Raw genomic sequence first — 19,190 nt, forward strand, 5'->3', positions numbered from 1 at the left:
GTCAGAACCTATTCTCCGCCCAATCATGTTTCGCGATTTCGCCATCAGCCAATAGACTTTGGAGTGTGCCAGTCTGCAACACTGGGAACAATTCCTTGCACTGGAAGGTCAACAGTTTTGGGAAGACCTTTCACCGAGTTGATGATCCTCCAGCAGCAGTTGATGTCTGTCTCAGTGGAGCAGCCCACAGAGCACAGAGTCCTGCGTCACAAAGCTGCTCAGGATAACCCTTGACAAATGCCACTGCATCTCTCTCCAGACAAAATGAACATTACAGGCATTTTGGCTACACCCAAGATGTTGATTTGATTAATGAGAGGCCACCTCTAAATCATATCCCACTTTGGTGATTGGGCCAAATATTAAAATGTTCAATATATAAGAAGTGTTCTTTTGAATTTATTCCTGAAAACTGGATCTTAGGTAACATTGCGTTGATCAAAGGTACAATGCTCAGCAAGATAAGAAGATCTGGCATTCTTTTTTATCTGATTGGGGTTTTAATGATCAAGGCTAGTATTGTATGCCTAAGTTCCAGTGCAATAGTAAGAGCCATAGAATGCCATTTTTAGGTGTGTGCATTTCTTATCAGTGAATTCACATTCCTGTGAAGGGAGTTAACCATGTTGCATTTGCAAGCTAGTTTCGGCTGTTAAAATATATTTTACTGTGAGTTTACCCAAAGTAACTTTCAATCTAATATTCCTGTCTTCATTCTGTAATATTTAGCCTTCATTTCTTCAGATTCCCACATTCCCCCACCACCACCAACCTCCACCCCTCCAACCCAATGGCTTTGCTTGAACCCTCGGTGACCAGGCGGTTGGAATGGTCACACAACAGTTCCACCATGCAGTCAGATCCGATGGGTGTACCCAGGACAGGCCAGAAAGTTGTTTGTCGTATCACACTCAACTACTTTGTTCTGTAATGGGAGCAACACATACGGCAAGGATGACAACTATTAGTGTGTTGAAGGAGAAAGCAGTGAGGATATTGTGGGTGGCAAAGAAGTGGAAGGCCATCAAAATCAGCCAGTAAGACCTCTTCAACATCATATCAAATCTAGGTCCCTTACAGTCAGAAACGGGAATTTATAGTGGGGGGAAAATAATTGCCTGAGCAACTAAATACATACGTTGCTTCTGTCTTCACAAATGAGGACACAAATAAGATACCAGAAATGTTGGGAAAGGCAGAGTTTAGTGAGACGGAGGAACTGAAGGAGATCAATATTAGTAGAGACATTGTGTTGGGGAAATTGATGAGATTGAAGGCTGATAAATCCCCAGGGCCTGATAATCTACATTTCAGAGTACTTAAGGAAGTGGCCCTAGAAAGAGTGGATGCATTGGTGGTCATCTTCCAGGATTCGATAGACTCTGGAATAGTTCCTGCAGATTGGAGGGTAGCTAATGTAACCCCACTATTTAAAAAGGGGGGATAGAGAGAAAACAGAGAATTATAGACCAGCGAGCCTGACGTCGGTAGTGGGGAAAATTGTACAATCCATTATCAAAGATTTTATAGCAGAGCACTTAGAAAGCAGTGGCAGGATCGGACAGGGTCAGCATCGATTTATGAAGGGGAAATCATGCTTGACGAATCTACTGTAATTCTTTGAGGATGAAACTAGTAGAGTTGATGAGGGGGAGCCAGTCAATAAGGTTTATTTGGACTTTCAGAAGGCTTTGGACAAAGTCCCACATAAGAGATGAGTGTGTAAAATTAAAGCGCATGGGATTAGGGGATGGATAGAACCGGTTGGCAGACAGGAAAAAAAGAGTAGGAATAAATGGGTATTTTCCCAAATGGCAGGCAGTGACTAGTGGGGTACCACAGGGATCGGGACCCCAGCTTTTCACAATATATATTAATGATTTAGATGAGGGAACAAAATGTAATACCTTCACATTTGCAGATGACACAAAGTTGGGTGGGAGGTGTAGCCACCTGGGTTGGCCACTTCCCGACTTAAAATGGAGTTCCGCAAAGGCTGCAGAGAAATTCAGCCAACACAGGCAAAAACTAGCAAGTGCAGAAATCCTGTGTATTAGAACTTGCAAAACCCCAGACAGCACTGAAACTCACAGCCATCTGCATACTAATGAGCGATCCCCAGGTACAATGGAAACATTTAAGGTGAATAAGGCCAAGCCAGACTCCTCGGCGCCAGCAGGAGCCAAGACAAAGGAAGGTCAACGGACACTCAGGGACCGCCCAGCGATCAGGGAACAACTCCAGTATTGGAGAAATCGATCCAAGTGATCGGAACGTAGTCCAATCACTTGGAACCAGATACGGGGTCCGCCCCGAAGGGCGGGAAGCCCCTGGGGACTATAAAGTAGAGCCCCCAAGGTCTTCTTGGCAGGGTCACTCAGCAGCGAATCAACCCTTGAGAGTGAACTGCCCAAGCTGCCGCATCAACCAAGTAAGTCTCCAGTCAACGCTCGCTACGAGATTGGCGCTCCTAGCTGCCAGTCCGTACCAGCTTTTGAATCCTGCAGACTCAGGATCGAACAAAAGGCCATTTGTTCCCCTGACCTGGTGGGCCAATTCCGAAGCTAAGTATAGGCCTTTTAGTGATAGAGAATAGTCTAGAAAGTAGAGTTTATGCATGAGTAGTGATTTACTGTGTTTAATGAATGTGTTTTGATTTGAATCTTACTAATTGGTGTGTTGAGTTATTGATCAGCACTTGAACTTGAACCTCATGGCGGTATCATAAAGGCAGCACGGTAGCATTGTGGATAGCACAATTGCTTCACAGCTCCAGGGTCCCAGGTTCGATTCCCGGCTTGGGTCACTGTCTGTGCGGAGTCTGCACGTCCTCCCCGTGTGTGCGTGGGTTTCCCCCGGGTGCTCCGGTTTCCTCCCACAGTCCAAAGATGTCCGGGTTAGGGATTGGCTGTGATAAATTGCCCTTAGTGTCCAAAATTGCCCTTAGTGTTGGGTGGGGTTGCTGGGTTGTGGGGATAGGATGGAGGCATTGACCTTGGGTAGGGTGCTCTCTCCAGGAGTCGGTGCGGACTCGATGGGCCGAATGGCCTCCTTCTGCACTGTAAATTCTATGATAATCTATGATACCTGGCGACTCTAGAGCAAAGATTATAGAAACAGAGCAAATTCAGTAAAGACCCAACGGGCAATGAATTAAGAACCAACCAAAGTTAGCACAGAGGTTGAGTTGTGTGGAGGATGCAGAGATCCTTCAGTGTGATTTAGACAAGTTGAGTGAGTGGGCAAATAAATGGCAGATGAAGTATAATTTGGATAAATGTCGAGTTATCCACTTTGGTAGCAAAAACGAGAAGGCAGACTATTATCTGAATGGCCATAAATTAGGAGAGGAGAATGCGCAACAAGACCTGGATGTCCTCGTACACCAGTAGCTGGAAGTAAGCATGTGGGTGCAGCAGGCGTTGAAGAAGGCAAATGGTATGTTGAGTTTAAAGCAAAAGGATTCGAGTAAGGGAGCAGGGATGTCTTGCTGCAATTATACAGGGCCTTGGTGAGGCCACACCTGGAATATTGTGTGCCGTTTCTGTCTCTTTATTTGAGGAAGGATGTTCTTGCTCCAGAGGGAGTGCAGCAAAGTTTTACCAGACTGATTCCTGGGATGCAGGCCAGACGTATGCGAGAGATTGAGTCAGTTATGATTGTATTTACTGGAGTTCAGAAGAATGAGGGAGGATCTCATACAATCCTATAAAATTCTAACAGGACTAGACAGGGTAGATGCAAGAAGGATGTTCCCAATGATGGGATGTCCAGAACCAGAGGTCAGAGTCTGAGGACGCGGGGTAGAGATTTAGGACAGAGATCAGGAGGATTTCTTCACCCAGAGAGTGGTGAACCTGTGGAATTCGCTGCAACAGAAAGTAGTTGAGGCAAAAACATTGTATGTCTTCAAGAAGCAGTTAAATATAGCACTTGGGGTGAAAGGGATCAAACGAGGAAAGGCAGGATTAGGCTATTGAGTTGGATAATCAGCCATGATCATAATGAATGGTGGAACAGGTTCCAAGGGCCGAATGGCCTCCTCCTGCTCCTGTAGTCTATGTTTCTATGTCTTTATGTCAGTGAACAGTGCTTCAGCGATGCTATCGCTCCCACCTGCAGTAACACTTAACGTCCAACTTTTCTCTCAGTTCATCCCTCCTTTAATAAATTGGGTCTCCCCATCGATATTCAGGACATCTAACATTCCAAGAGCTTCATCTGCCATGGGAACACTTCAAGCACGAAGACATCAAATGGATTTGTTTTACCAGTTTATAAACTACTAATAATGCAGCTTTGACACCATCGTGCTTTTTAAAGTGACCGGTTTCATCCTGCACTCATATGTGGTTTTCTCCTCCGTTGGCCTCAGCACGGGAGGTGGAGACCTCACTGTGGCCCAAATGAGGGATCATGAGGTGTTTGTGGCTAGCAGCCTCCAGAGGATCAAACCTGAGAGGACTCAGTTCATCTTCCGCATCTCAGTGGCTATCAGGCCAGTCTGGTCAAGCTGATTTACTGGAACGAGGGCACATAATGGTTGAGAAGTGACAATGATGCTTAAACGCTGTCCTCATGACAGAGGGCCAATTTGTGCCATTCCCATTGCAAGACAACCTAGTTTATCAGGCTGCATTTCAGAGACAGTGAGAGTGCAGGCCTGAATTAAACCCCCATACATATAATAGAATTCCGACAGTACAGAAGAAGGCCATTTGGCCCATCGAGTCTGCACCAATCCTCTGAAAGAGCACCCGACCTAGGCCCATACCTCGCCCCAATCCCGTAAACGCAGAACCCTGCCTAACCTATACATCTTTGGATACTAAGGGGCAATTTAGAATGGCCAATCCACCTAACCTGCGCATCTTTGGACTGCAGGAGGAAACCGGAGCACCCGGAGGAAACCCACATAGACACAGGGGAGAATGTGCAAACTCCACACAGTCACTCGAGGCTGGAATTGAACCCAGGACCTTGGAGCTGTGAGGCAGCAATGCCGACATTTGGTCTGCCCATCTTTCTAAAGCAAAGAAGAAAGTGGATCTCAAAACTTGCATAGACCCAGAACAGCCAGTCCCAAAGGAATGCTGTGAGTGATACTACAAGGCATGCCCAGCTGCAGTGGCCACTGATGCCACCACACACTTCAAGTGACAATGGGGATTCAGTGCCAGGATCCCGTAAAGTTAAAGTTAAAGTTAAAGTTAAAGCATAGAACCATAGAATCCCAACAGTGCAGAAGGAGGCCATTCGTCCCATTGAGTGCACCAAACCTCCGTAAGAACACCCTGTCTGGGCCCACTCCGCTCGCCGTATCCTAGTAACACCATAACCCCACTTAACCTGCACATCTTTGGACACTAAGGGGCAATTTGAGAATGGCCAATCCACCTAACCTGCAAATCTTTGGACTGGAGGAAACCGCAGCACTCGGAGGAAACCCAGGATGACACAGGGAGAAAGCGCAAACTCCACCCAGACAGTCATCCAAGGCCAAATTGAACCTGGGCTCCTGGGGTTGTGAGGCAGCAGCGCTAACCACTGTGCCACCATGCCTCCCCTATAATAATAATCTTTATTAGTGTCACAAGTCGGCTTACATTAAAACTGCAATGAAGTTACTGTGAAAAGCCCCTAGTCGCCACATTCCGGCGCCCGTTCAGGTACACAGAGGGAGAATTCAGAATGTCCAATTCACCAAACAAGCGCCTCTTTCGGGACTTACGGGAGGAAACCGGAGCACCCGGAGGAAACCCACACAGACACGGGGAGAATGTGCAGACTTCACTCAGACAGTGACCCAAGCGGGAATCATACCTGGATACCTGACGTTGTGAATCAACAGTGCTAACCACTGTGCTACCGTGCTGCCCATTGTGGGCTGTGCTACATACCTCTGGCATGTTGTGGTAGCTCCTGGCAGATGTTCAGCAATTGCTGGTGCATAGAAAGTCTTTTTCTTTGACTAGAGCTGTCACAGATGAAGACCAGAGGCTGGATCTCTTAAAGTCTTCATCTCTGTCATCTACAGCAGAACTAGAACTGGCAAGCTGTGTTCTGACTGTTCTTTCCACTTGAACTGCTCCATTGTGCTTTGTGAATTTCCCTGTTCAGATCCCTCTTACTTAATACTTATTCCACCCAGTTTTACCACTTCTGTCCTGGTACTAAAAGACAAATAACCCGGGGGGAGGGCGTGTAGTGATCTGTACATCTGTACATACATCTGCACATACACCAGGGACTGCAGACAGATGTAACAGCCACTAAAGGGCATTAGAGGCGGGTATAAAGGGTCCAACCCAAGGTAGGATCCGCCTCTTTCAGAAGCACAGGGCTAGAGGGCAGCAGCAGACAGAGACAGCTCAGCAAAGGCAGCTTACCTTAGCTTCACTGGCCATACCTCTTGACTGTATTACATCTAGTTAAGCTCTGGAAACAGAACAAACCTACTGAATAAAGTATTTGTATTAACTGGAAGTCTACAATCTTTATTCAGACTTAGAGAATAATATAGGGAGGATTTCCTAACTGAAGTGTGCGGGTTATCTGATGGGCATAGAAAAAGGCAGAACAAGAAACGCTAGTACGTAATTCTCTGATCTCCCCCCATGCACACCCCTCTGTCCTTGGCCTCATACACGGTTCTAATGAAGTGCAATGGAAACTCGAGGAACAGCACCTCAACTTTTGATGAGACATTTTACATCCTTCTACAGCATCGAGGTCAAGAACCTCCAAGGAGTACCTGGTAATGATTCTGCTATTGCCATTCACAGGTTTTTAAAATTCATTGTTTGTGGGACATGGGCATGTCTGGCTAGGCCAGGATTTATTCTCAATCCCTAATTGGTCTTAAGGTGCTGGTGAGTTGTCTTCTTGAACTGCTGCAGTACATGAGGTGTAGATACACCCAAAGTGCTGCTAGGGAGGAAGCTCCAGGATTTTGATCCAGCAACGGTAACGGGATGGTGAGACACTTCCAAATCAGGCTGGTGAGTGGCTTGGAGGGGAACTTTCAGGTGGTGGTGTTCCCATTGGTCTGCTGCCCTCGTCCTTCTCATGTCAGAGGTCAAGGGTTTAGAAGGCCCTCCCGAAGGAACCTTGGTGAGTTCTTACAGTGCACCTTCTGTGTCGATGGTTGAGGGAGTGAATGTTTGCGGATGGGGTGCTCATCAAGCGGGCTGCTTCGACCCGGATGTTGTCAAAGTTCTTGAGTATTGCTGGAGCTGCCCTCATCCAGACAAGTGGAGAATATTCCATCATACTCCTGACTTGTGCCTTATAGATGGTGGACAGGCTTTAGGGACTCAGGAGGTGAGTTACTCACTGCAGGATTCCTAACCTCTGCCCTGCTCTTGTAGCCACAGTACTTATATGGCTAGACCAGTTCAATTCTGGTCAATGGTAACTCCCATGATGTTGTTAGTGGGGGATTAAGCGATGGCAAAGCCATTGAATGTCAAGGGGTGATGGTTAAATTCCCTCTTGTTGGAAATGGTTATTGCCTGCCACTTGTGCGACCCGAATGTTACTTTCCACTTGTCAGCCTAAGCATGAACCTTGTCCAGGTTTTGCTGCATTTGGACATGGACGTCTTTAGTATCAGAGGAGTTGTGAATGGTGCTGAACATTGTGCAATCATCAGCGAACATCCCCATATGATCGAGAGAAGGTCATTTATGAAGCAGCAGTAGATGATTGAGCCCAGGACATTTTTACTTGTCCATGACCATTCTCTCTTGTCTTTCACTATCATCCTTTTTGTCATTTAATCACTACAGCATCCCAATCTAGTGTTGTACTTACTTAAACTCTATTATATCTGTACCGTTGTCCAATTTTAACAAAAGGTCATCCAACTGAAATGTGCTGATTTCTTGCAAATGTACCAAATTTACAATGATCCGTGAAACAATAATGAGTGTTTTTCATTTTAAGATAATGGTAACTCGGAGGCGATGTGACACATCTTGAATATAACACTGCTGCTGTGTTCTGCCTGTAGGGGCAAGGGATTACGCATCACATTCTGTCGCATAGCATGAAATGATGGACAGCAGTTTAAGCTACGTATCCTTAAAGGTACATGCACACCACATCATAACAAATTAACTCTGCTCCTGCCGCCACAGATGCTGCCTGTCCTGATGAATATTTAGAGCATATTTGGCTTTCTATCCTTTGCGTTGGTTTGACTTCTGTTGAGGCTATTTCCTGAGTTGAGGAGTCTGTGCCAAGAGGCCATGAATTTAAAATTGTCAATCAGGGAACAGGAGGAGAATGGTGGGAAGAAACGTCTTTACCCAGTGGGTTGTTGGAGCTTGGCGTGCTTTGCCACTGGGCATGATTGAGGCAGGATTGTTTTCACGGAAAATTGGATAAATATTTGAGGCAGATGAAGTTGGCAGACTGAGGGGATGGAATAGGGCATTGAATTTAGCCTGGGAATGCTCAAGAAAAGATGTGGCTCAGCAATCATTATCTGAATGTCTCTCTTCTGAGCTGTAAAATGCTATAGTTCTCCAATTCCATTACAGTCAGTAATCAACACTGAGACAGTTTGGACAAGAACCTAATACATGTTTTGCCCCCAGGTATCAAAGAGATAATTTTGTTTGTCATCCGAGCTGACAAGGAGAATACTGAGATCATATTCAGGAAATTGGGTTTCCAGATGCAGTGTGAGCTGTAATAAACATATCTAAAAGAGAAAAATATGAATCATGATGACATTAGGAACAATGTACCGCAACAGAAAATAAAAAATAACTTTGCATCTATTCAGCATCTTATCACACCATCAAAATGTCTTGAATCACAAAATGAACTACTTTTGGAGTCTATTGACTGCTGTGCTGAAAGCACAGCAAAACTAATCACTTTATTTTCTTGGCTAAACATTGCAAAGTCAGTCCCAGCAAATCCTACTCCTATTAGAATTACAACCGAAAGGGCTGTTATCAGAAATGACCCTGGTTTAAGCTGCGTGAAATTACTTGGTCAAAGTCTGCAAGAATCTCTTCTGGGCTGTTTTTTGTTGATAAGATGATGGTGTGTGAACGACGCACTCGATCGTTGATGACGGATCGTGGGGGGGGGGGGGGGGGGGGGGGGGGGGGGGGGGGGCATCGCCTTGCAGTGAGGAAGGAAACATTGTGAATTGCCACCAACTGCGGGCTCAGTTGCACCACATAGCCTTTCGCTTCGCAAAAATAGCATTGTGCCCTTAGCCTCCCCGTCATTTTCAGATGTTGATGCATTCTCACATTAATCTTGTCACAGAAACTGAAGTCTAATAATTATCAGTGTCCCTTCTAATTATATGATAATTGTTGATGATTGCCAATGTTTTGTGTCTAGTAAATAAACAATTATAAGTGTGTAGCCATCTCAGATGGCCACCTGCAAAGGGCCATGGGAATTATGGCCAACGTAGGACTCAGACAGACTCAGAGCTCGTGTGTGTATTTGCAACCCAGATAGATAGACGCGATCGAAACCCCCGCTCGTTTGCTTTCTAATGGCCCATTTCCCCAGAACAAAAGGACTGTACTCAGGTAACCGATACAGATGCAGACTAATCGGCGCCACTCCCTTTGCTAAGAAAGCCCAAACAGCCAAGGTCAATGACCGCTCAGGACACGCCCAGCCATCAAGGTACCTGCGCCCCTTTATTGGCCAAAATCGAAGGCAGTGATCGAAGCCTGTCGAATTATTGGGTCCAAGTTAAGGACCGCCCCAAAGAGCGCAAAATCCCAGAGGGATAAAAAGGAGACACAGCCATGTGCTCGGTCTCTCTTGGCCCCGGCCTACGCCTAAAACGAAGTGTAGCATTACAACCAGGAGACAAGTTCAAGACCAACGATCGCTACCAGATGGATGAGCCCAGCAGAAACGAAGCCACTTCTTCTACCCAGCCACGCAAGATCCGGACAAAGGCCTTGTTCATCCGCAAAGAGCTGATTGCCCTGAAGTTAAGTATAGGTTATTGTAGTTGTTAGGTGTAGTTTAACTTATAGTGTTTTATATTGCATGGTGAAGTAATCCTTGTGTGTAAATAAACTATCTTTGAACTTGAACTGACTAACTGGTTGTGTGGTCCTTTGATCAATATCCGGTAAAGCCTTGTGGTGGTATCATTTGATACCTGGCGACTCTGAAAAGCAATATTATCATTATTAACTGCCATATCTAGTTAATTTGGCAACAAGTGCAATGCCTCATTCCTGCAGATTGCGAATTGTTTCATTTTAGATTTCCTTTCAGTATCTTTCTTGCCCTCGCCTTGTCTAATATCTTTTCCCCCTCGATTTTTTTCATCTCCTATACCTAATTTGATATTGAATTCACCTCTGTTAATTCACCTTCCTTCTCAGTCCTTCCCCTGTTTCCGACTTAATCTTTAATCCCGTTCGTTGAGGAGTTGTATTGCTTGTCCTGTTGTCTTGCAAGGCCCGAGATGTCCTTTTGCCCTCAAGGCCCCCATAATCCTCCAGCAGAGGTGTGTGAAGAAAATGGAAAAGTGCGCAGTCAGGTCCAACTAATGGGGAAAGCCATGAAATGTCCAGCTTCAATCAACTTCAACTTCAAAACAATTGCAGCATGTTGCTGTGCAGAGGAACCTGGGTGTCCTTGTGCATGAATCGCAAAAGGTTGGCTTGCATCAGGTAATTAAGAAGGCAAATGGATTTTTTCCTTCATTGCTAGAGGGATGGAGTTTAAAAACAGGGAGGTTATGTTGCAGCTGTATAGGGTGCTGGTGAGGCCACACATGGAGTATTGTGGATGCACATTTGGTGGCTCCCGCTCGAGGTGGATTTTTTTTGGTCTTTCCCCACCCAAAGGGTGTTGCATTTGAGGGCAAAAGACGCAGGAGTGCCCAGGGAAGGTAATACTCCTCTGGTGCAGCTGGTGCATGCATCAACGGACGAGGAGCGCCACGAGAAAGAAAGAGCAGTTGAAGCAGGAGAGTGTGCATGTTGCGCCACAGGTAAAGATGGTGGACGGCAGGGGGGGCACGCTGCCCGCCCAGTGGTCGACGGAGCAGCTGGTGGCGTTCTTGAACAATAAGTTCCAGCAGCAGAGAAAAGAGGCCCTGGAAGAACTGGCCAAGGCGGTGGAGCTACTGAGATCTGGGATTGAGCGAGCAGAGCTCAGGCTGAAGACCCAGGGCCGGGCGATTCAGAGAGTGGAGGAGGTGGTGGGGGAGTATGAGGAGCAGATGGCCTTGTTGGCGCTAGAGTTGGGACTGATGCGGGAAAGCCAGAAGAGGCCGAGGGAGACGTTGGAGGACCTGGAGAACTGCTCCAGAAGACAAAATATGAGGATTATTGGGATGCCTGAAGGCATTGAAGGTGCAGAGGCCGCTGAGTATGTAGCAAGAATGCTGGAGAAATTGATGGGGAAGAGCCTTTATCATAGAATCATAGAAGTTTACAGCATGGAAACAGGCCCTTCGGCCCAACCAGTCCATGCCGCCCAGTTTTTACCATTAAGCTAGTCCCAGTTGCCCGCACTTGGCCCATAACCCTCTATACCCATCTTACCCGTGTAACTATCTAAATGCTTTTTAAAAGACACAATTGTACCCGCCTCTACTACTACCTCTGGCAGCACATTCCAGACACTCACTACCCTCTGAGTGAAGAAATTGCCCCTCTGGGCCCTTCTGAAACTCTCCACTCTCACCTTAAACCTATGCCCTCTAGTTTTAGACTCCCCTACCTTTGGGAAAAGATGTTGACTATCTACCTTATCTATGCCCCTCATTATTTTATAGACCTCTATAAGATCACCCCTAAGCCTCCTACGCTCCAGGGAAAAAAGTCCCAGTCTAGCCAGCCTCTCCTTATAACTCAAACCATCAAGTCCCGGCAACATCCTAGTAAATCTTTTCTGCACTCTTTCTAGTTTAATAATATCCTTTCTATAATAGGGTGACCAGAACTGCACACAGTATTCCAAGTGTGGCCGTACCAATGTCTTGTACAACTTCAACAAGACTTCCCAACTCCTGTATTCAATGTTCTGACCAATGAAACCAAGCATGCCGAATGCCTTCTTCACCACCCTGTCCACCTGCGACTCCACCTTCAAGGAGCTATGAACCTGTACTCCTAGGTCTCTTTGTTCTATAACTCTCCCCAACGCCATACCATTAACTGAGTAGGTCCTGGCCTGATTTGATCTGCCAAAATGCATCACCTCAAATTTATCTAAATTAAACTCCATCTGCCATTCGTCGGCCCACTGGCCTAATTGATCAAGATCCCGTTGCAATCCTAGATAACCTTCTTCACTATCCACTGTGCCACCAATCTTGGTGTCATCTGCAAACTTACTAACCATGTCTCCTAAATTCTCATCCAAATCATTAATATAAATCACAAATAACAGTGGACCCAGCACCGATCCCTGAGGCACACCACTGGTCACAGGCCTCCAGTTTGAAAAACAACCCTCTACAACCACCCTCTGTCTTCTGTCGTCCAGCCAATTTTGAATCCAATTGGCAACCTCACCCTGGATCCCGTGAGCTTTAACCTTCTGCAACAGCCTACCATGCGGTACCTTGTCAAAGGCTTTGCTAAAGTCCATGTAGACAACGTCTACTGCACTGCCCTCATCTACCTTCTTGGTCACCCCCTCAAAAAACTCAATCAAATTTGTGAGACATGATTTTCCACGCACAAAGCCATGCTGACTGCCCCGAATCAGTCCTTGCCTCTCTAAATGCTTGTAGATCCTGTCTCTCAGAATACCTTCTAGCAACTTACCTAATACAGACGTTAGGCTCACCGGTCTGTAGTTCCCAGGCTTTTCCCTGCTGCCCTTCTTAAACAAGGGCACAACATTCGCTACTCTCCAATCTTCAGGCACCTCACCTGTGGCTGCCGATGATTCAAATATCTCTGTTAGGGGACCCGCAATTTCCTCCCTAGCCTCCCACAACATCCTGGGATACATTTCATCAGGTCCCGGGGATTTATCTACCTTGATGCGCTTTAAGACTTCCAGCACCTCCTCCTCTGTAATATGCACACTTCTCAAGACATCACTATTTATTTCCCTTAGTTTCCTAACATCCATGCCTTTCTCCACCGTGAATACCGATGAGAAATATTCATTCAGGATCTCACCCAACTCTTGTGGCTCTGCACATAGATGTCCTTGTTGATCCTTAATAGGCCCTACTCTGTCCCTAGTTACTCTTTTTCCCTTTATGTATCTGTAGAAGCTCTTTGGATTCTCCTTTGCATTATTTGCCAAAGCAATTTCATGTCCCCTTTTTGCCCTCCTTATTCCCTCTTAACTCTATTTTGATTGGCCTCTCGAGATGGACCGAGCGCACATGGAGCTGAGGAGGAGGCTGCAGGTAGGTGTGCCGCCGAGGACGATGTTGGTGTGGCTGCTTCACTTTTTGGACAAGGAAAAGATCCTGCGATGGGAGGAGGAGGTGCTGGGGCCGGTGCCTCCTGCAGGGGAGGCCCTGGAACACTGCGGCACCTCGGATTCCCCCCCTGCCATCCCTGGTGCATCTGGTGGGCAGCGGGCAGAACAGGGTGGCAGCACGCCATCCGGGATGCCTGAGATGCAATCTGGCCCATCCAGATCGGGCCGCCCCAGGAAACGAGCACCAAAGGGGACCCTAATCGCAGGTCAGGAGTCACAGCAGTCCACCTCCACGTCCGCTGTACCTTCTGGGGAACCACCGAGACACAGTGATAGGGCCTGTAAGGCCAGAAAGGTAGACACTCAGTAAGTTGGCACGGGTGCAGGGCATAGCTTAGATATAGGGGCTAGGGCACATGTATATAACGTTTGTAATTAAACACACTACCACTGATGAGAGCTGCCTCTGTGCTTTGTCCGATGCGTGCGGGGGTGGGGCACGAACTGAGAGCCACTGTGGGTGAGGGGTGATGGAACATTAAGCCCCGGTGGGTATGACGTGCCCCTCCCCCCACCGAACGTCCACGCCACCCCGCCTCCAATGAGACAACAGGGCCATGCGGTGCAGCATACAGGGACCACCCAGGTGGAGGGTGTTACTGTGGCCATGGGTCAGACATTGCCTAATGATGTGTAGCTCAGAGCTCATCGCAGAGCGGGCTGTCATCATCCTCCATGCCATGGACTAGACCCGCTTTGACTAGCAACTGTGTGAGCCCAGGTGTGAGGACGAACTGGACGACATCTGACTACTTCAGACTGCACCGCGGAACTAGACAGGGATGCCCCCTCTCCCCACTGCTGTTTGCGCTGGCTATAGAGCCGCTGACAATTTCGCTGAGAGCTTCAAGGGACTGGAAAGGGCTGGTCCGGGGGGGGGATTGGAACAGAAAGTCTCGTTATACGCGGATGACCTGCTGTTGTACGTGTCAGACACAATGGTGGGGATGGACTGGATCATGGAAACCCTGAGGGAATTTGGTCAGTTCTCAGGATATAAATTGAACATGGCAAAGAGCGAGATGTGGGTAGTGCAGGCGAGAGGTCAGGAGAGTAGGCGGAGGGGGCTGCCGTTCAGGCTGGTAGGAGAAAGCTTCAGATATTTAGGGATACAAGTAGCGCGAGACTGGGGTAAGTTGCATAAGCTAAACTTGTCCCGGTTGGTGGAGCAAGTGAGTGACGAGTTCCGGAGACGGGATACGCTCCCGCTGTCATTGGCGGGGAGAGTGCAGACGGTGAAGATGTCGATTCTTCCAAGATTCTTGTTCATATTTCAGTGTCTCCCCATCTTCATCCCGCGGTTCTTCTTTAAGAGGCTCGATAAAATTATCCTGGGATTTGTTTGGGCGGGAATGTCCCCACGGATGAGGAAGGCGATGCTCGAGAGGAACCGAGGGGATGGGGGGCTGACGTTGCCGAACTTTAGCAACTACTACTGGGCAGCTAACATAGCCATGGTAAGGAAATGGATGGTGGGCACGGGGTCGGTTTGGGAGCGGATGGAGGCTGCTTCGTGCAGGGGCACCAGTTTGGCAGCCTTGGTTACGGCGCAGCTGCCGCTCCCGCCGGCACGATACTCCACCCGCCCTGTAGTGGTGGCAGCTCTACGGATCTGGGGCCAGTGGAGGAGGCATATAGGGGAAGTTGGAGCATCGGTTTGGTCCCCAATCTGCGGTAACCACCGATTTGCCCTGGGGAAAATGGACGATGGGTTCCAATTATGGCGGAGGGCGGGGATTGCGAGGATGGGCGATCTGTTCCTGGAAGGGAGCTTCCCGAGCATGAGGGTGTTGGAGGAGAAGTTTGGGCTGGCGAGAGGGAATGATTTCAGGTACTTGCAGGTGCGGGATTTCCTATGCAGATTGGTACCATCCTTCCCACGCCTCCCACCAAGGGGGATCCAGGACACGGTAGTTTCCAGGGGAGAGGGGAGAGTCTCCGACATTTATAAAGAATTAATGGGAGCAGAGGAGGCACAGACCGAAGAACTGAAGCTTAAGTGGGAGGAGGACCTCAGGGGGGGGGAGATAGAGGACGGCATATGGGCAGATGCTTTGAGTAGAGTAAACATGACCGCAACATGCTCCAGGCTCAGTCTGAACCAGTTCAAGGTCGTACATCGGGCCCACATGACGGTGGCCTGGATGAGCAAATTCTTTGGGCTGGAGGACAAATGCGCTAGATGTGCCAGAGGACCAGCGAACTGGCTCAGCCCAGGCCTCTCGGCCATTCGGATGGGTACCGGATTTCCCATGGGGCACCCCACCTATCCGGCAGACATTGTGTTTTTGCAGGAGACGCATCTGAAGTTGGAGGATCAGACGAGACTGAGAAAGCGGTGAGTGGGGCAGGTGTTTCATTCAGGGCTGGATCTGAAGACAAGTGGGGAGGCGGTGTTTGTCAATAAGAGAGTTGCAATTCGAGGTGGGGAGTATTGTGGCCGATTCGGGGGCGAGGTATGTGATAGTCAGTAGGGAGCTAGAGGGGATGTGGGTGATTATGGTGAACAGTTATGGTCTGAATTCGGATGACGTGGATTTTATGAGGCGGGTGTTGGGGAAGATCCCAGACCTGGACTCGGTTCGGATGATTATGAGGGGTGATTTTAACATGGCCTTAGAGCCGAGCTTGGACCGGTTGAGTCCCAAGTTGTCGAGGGTGTCGGCTGTGGCGAGAGAACTGAGGGGGTTCAGGAGCACATGGGGGAGGCGGACCCATGGAGGTTTGGGAAGCCGAGGGCAATGGAGTTTTCATACTTCTCCAGTGTGCACCGGGTGTACTGCTGGATGGACTTTTTTGTGATGGACAAGGTGCTGCTGTAGGGGTGGCCGACTTGGGAGTATTCGGCGATTGTGGTTTCCAACGACAAGCCGCATTGGGTGGATTTGCGGGTGGCTCAGGGAGGCCTAACGGCTGCAGCGGAGACTGGATGTGGGGTCGCTGGCGGATGAGGAGGTCTGTGAGCAGTTGCTGGCTCCCATTCAGGGCTACGTGGAGTTGAACTACAGGGGGAGGTCACAGCCACAACATTGTGGGAGGCATTTAAGGCTGCATTTAGAGAGGGAGAAGGCGGAGTGGGAGGAGAGGGCAAGGCTGGTACATGGGATTTTGAGGATGGACAGGAAGTATTTGAAGGCCTCGGTGGCAGGGCTGTTGAAGGAAAGGCAGAGATTCCAGATGGAGTTTGGGCTAGTGTCCACGGGGAAGGCAGTGAGGCAGTTACGAAGGGCCAGAGGGGCGGTGTATGACTCCGGGGAAAAGGCGAGCAGGATGCTTGCCCATCAGCTGAAGAAGCAGGTGGCAGCGAGGGAGATTGGCAGAGTTGGGATGATAAGGGTAAGGTGGTGATGGTCCTGGAGGGGGTGAACAGAATGTTTGAGGTCTTTTGTAGGAGGCTGTACGAGTCGGAGCCCCTGACCAGGGAGGAGGGGATGCAGTGTTTCCTGGATGGGTTGCAGTTTCCAAAAGTGGAGGGGGGGCTGGTTTAGGGCCTCGGGACTCCAGTTGGACTGAGGGAGGTGATGGATGGTATGGGGGAGATGTAGGCAGGTAAGGCCCGGGCCGGATGGGTTTCCAGTAGAATTTTGTAAAAGGTTTGGGGAGTCTTGGGCCACTGCTGGTGAGGACGTACACTGAAGTGGGGGAGAATGGGGAACTCCCCCTTACATTGTCGCAGGTTCCACCTCCCTGATTCTAAAGAAAGATAATGATCCGGAGCAGTGTGCATCATACCGCACACTTTGGGCTACACTGTGGGATGAGGTAGGAGTGTCCGCTCTCCCCATTACTTTTTGCCTTGGCGATAGAGCTGCTGGCAATGGCGCTTAGGGCATCGAGGGATTGGACAGGGATTAAGCAGGGGAGTGTCGATCATAGGGTCTCGCCATACATTCACTGCTAGAAAACACGCTGTGGGGAGGAGGGGGGCAGTGGGGGGCAGCGAAAATTTCACCCAGATCTTTCTCTCCACATACACCTACCCATTCATACGATGAAGAATAGTAAGTTCAGAAGAGCTGTTGGTGGCTTAGCCTTTGTATACATTCCAGGTATTTAAAGTTCTGTGGTGGATCCATGGAAGAGGTTTCATTTCTTCCTAAAGCCAACGTGAAGGGCAGCAGAAAGAGGGGTCGATCTAAGTGTAGCTGGATGACGGACATTATGGAGCAGTTGCAAATGAACTACAGTGGATGCGTGAGGGTGGAGCCAGACAGTTGAACATGAATACCTTGACAGTGGATCACCTGGTAGAGGTAGTGACAAGCAGGAGGAGCAGAAGGAGGGGGTGCTTCAGTGGCATGTTTGCGGAGCGACCACCAGACGTACAGCCAAAAGCTTCCGACTGAACTCAGTATCATACTGGAGCTCAACATATCTCTGTCCTCTTCCGTGGCCAGATTTGTTGCGAGCGTTCCCGCCAAAACTCCAATTACTGTCAGGAAAATCCCACCCCTGAATGGGGGCGGAAGATTTTGGCCATTATCACTGCAGGAACCTCATGTACTTGACCATTCCACGGAAAGTGCAATGAGATCATTTAAGTAGTGCAGCAAACCCAGATTTACTGCAATGCTATGTAGTCAACTAATTGAAACAAAGAGAAGCATGATCAGCATTTTTCAAATAAGATTCAAATAAGGGTCATGTTAAGACTTCAGTTGATGCTAGAAAATTTTCACAAAAGGCACTTTCAATGGGCTACAAAATATTGACAATGGTTGGCACGGTCTTGAATGCTGGAATCGGAAAAAGAACGGGGTATAAAATGTACTCTTACGGCAAACAATGAAAGAAGTCTTTGTCGGAGAGTCTGCAGATTCGGTTATAGCATCCATTCAAAAATTCCACAAAAATCTTGGGTGGAAGATAACCACATAACAGGGCAAGAAAATTGACCAAAAGGAAACATTGCAGAGCACAGGAGAATATATAATCTAAGTAAAAGGATACCCAATGAAGACACTGCATTGATACATTGAGCAGCCCTGCCGAATAAAATATCCAGCATCAATCAGAGAGTTTAATGATGCAAAGTGGAAGTCTCACTACTGTGTTTCATATTCCAATAAATCCAGGCAGTAATATATATTCCAGCTAGGCCATATAATCCATCTGCTCACTATGTTGTAGCCAAATATTTTAATGAGTCGACAATGCAGTATGTTTAACAGGAAATATAGCTGCCTAGATTCTGATCAGCATTATTTTAAAGTCCGCAATAAAATAAATGGGTTATCGCTGGTGTTAGAATAACAGCAATGAGAAAATTGAAGTGTTAATAAGAAAAAACATTTTATTGCTCGAAGTTTTATTATAGGGCTAATGGGGGAAAATGTGTAAGTTGCTCCAATTAGTAAAATTTTAACTTTACAGTGACTTCTCCGGTTTAACTACAATTGCAAATTAAAATGTACCCTCAGCAGCAAAATTAAATGAAAATCGCTTATTGTCACAAGTAGGCTTCAAATGAAGTTACTGTGAAAAACCCCTAGTCACCACATTCCAGCACCTGTTCAGGGAGGCTGGTACAGGAATTGAACCGTGCTGCTGACCTGCCTTGGTCTGCTTTAAAAGCCAGCTCTTTAGCCCTGTGCTAAACCAGCCTCTCGGTATTGAAGGCAAGGTTTTGTTTGTGGTGTAATTTTCATGCTGTCAGCACAGCAGAGGCGTTATTCAGCGCTATCGCCTATAAATGTTTATTAATTAAGGGTTGAGCGATTGCATGAAGG

The sequence above is a fragment of the Scyliorhinus torazame genome, chromosome 2 (genome assembly GCF_047496885.1).
Source record: "Scyliorhinus torazame isolate Kashiwa2021f chromosome 2, sScyTor2.1, whole genome shotgun sequence".
Classification (NCBI taxonomy): Eukaryota; Metazoa; Chordata; class Chondrichthyes; order Carcharhiniformes; family Scyliorhinidae; genus Scyliorhinus; species Scyliorhinus torazame.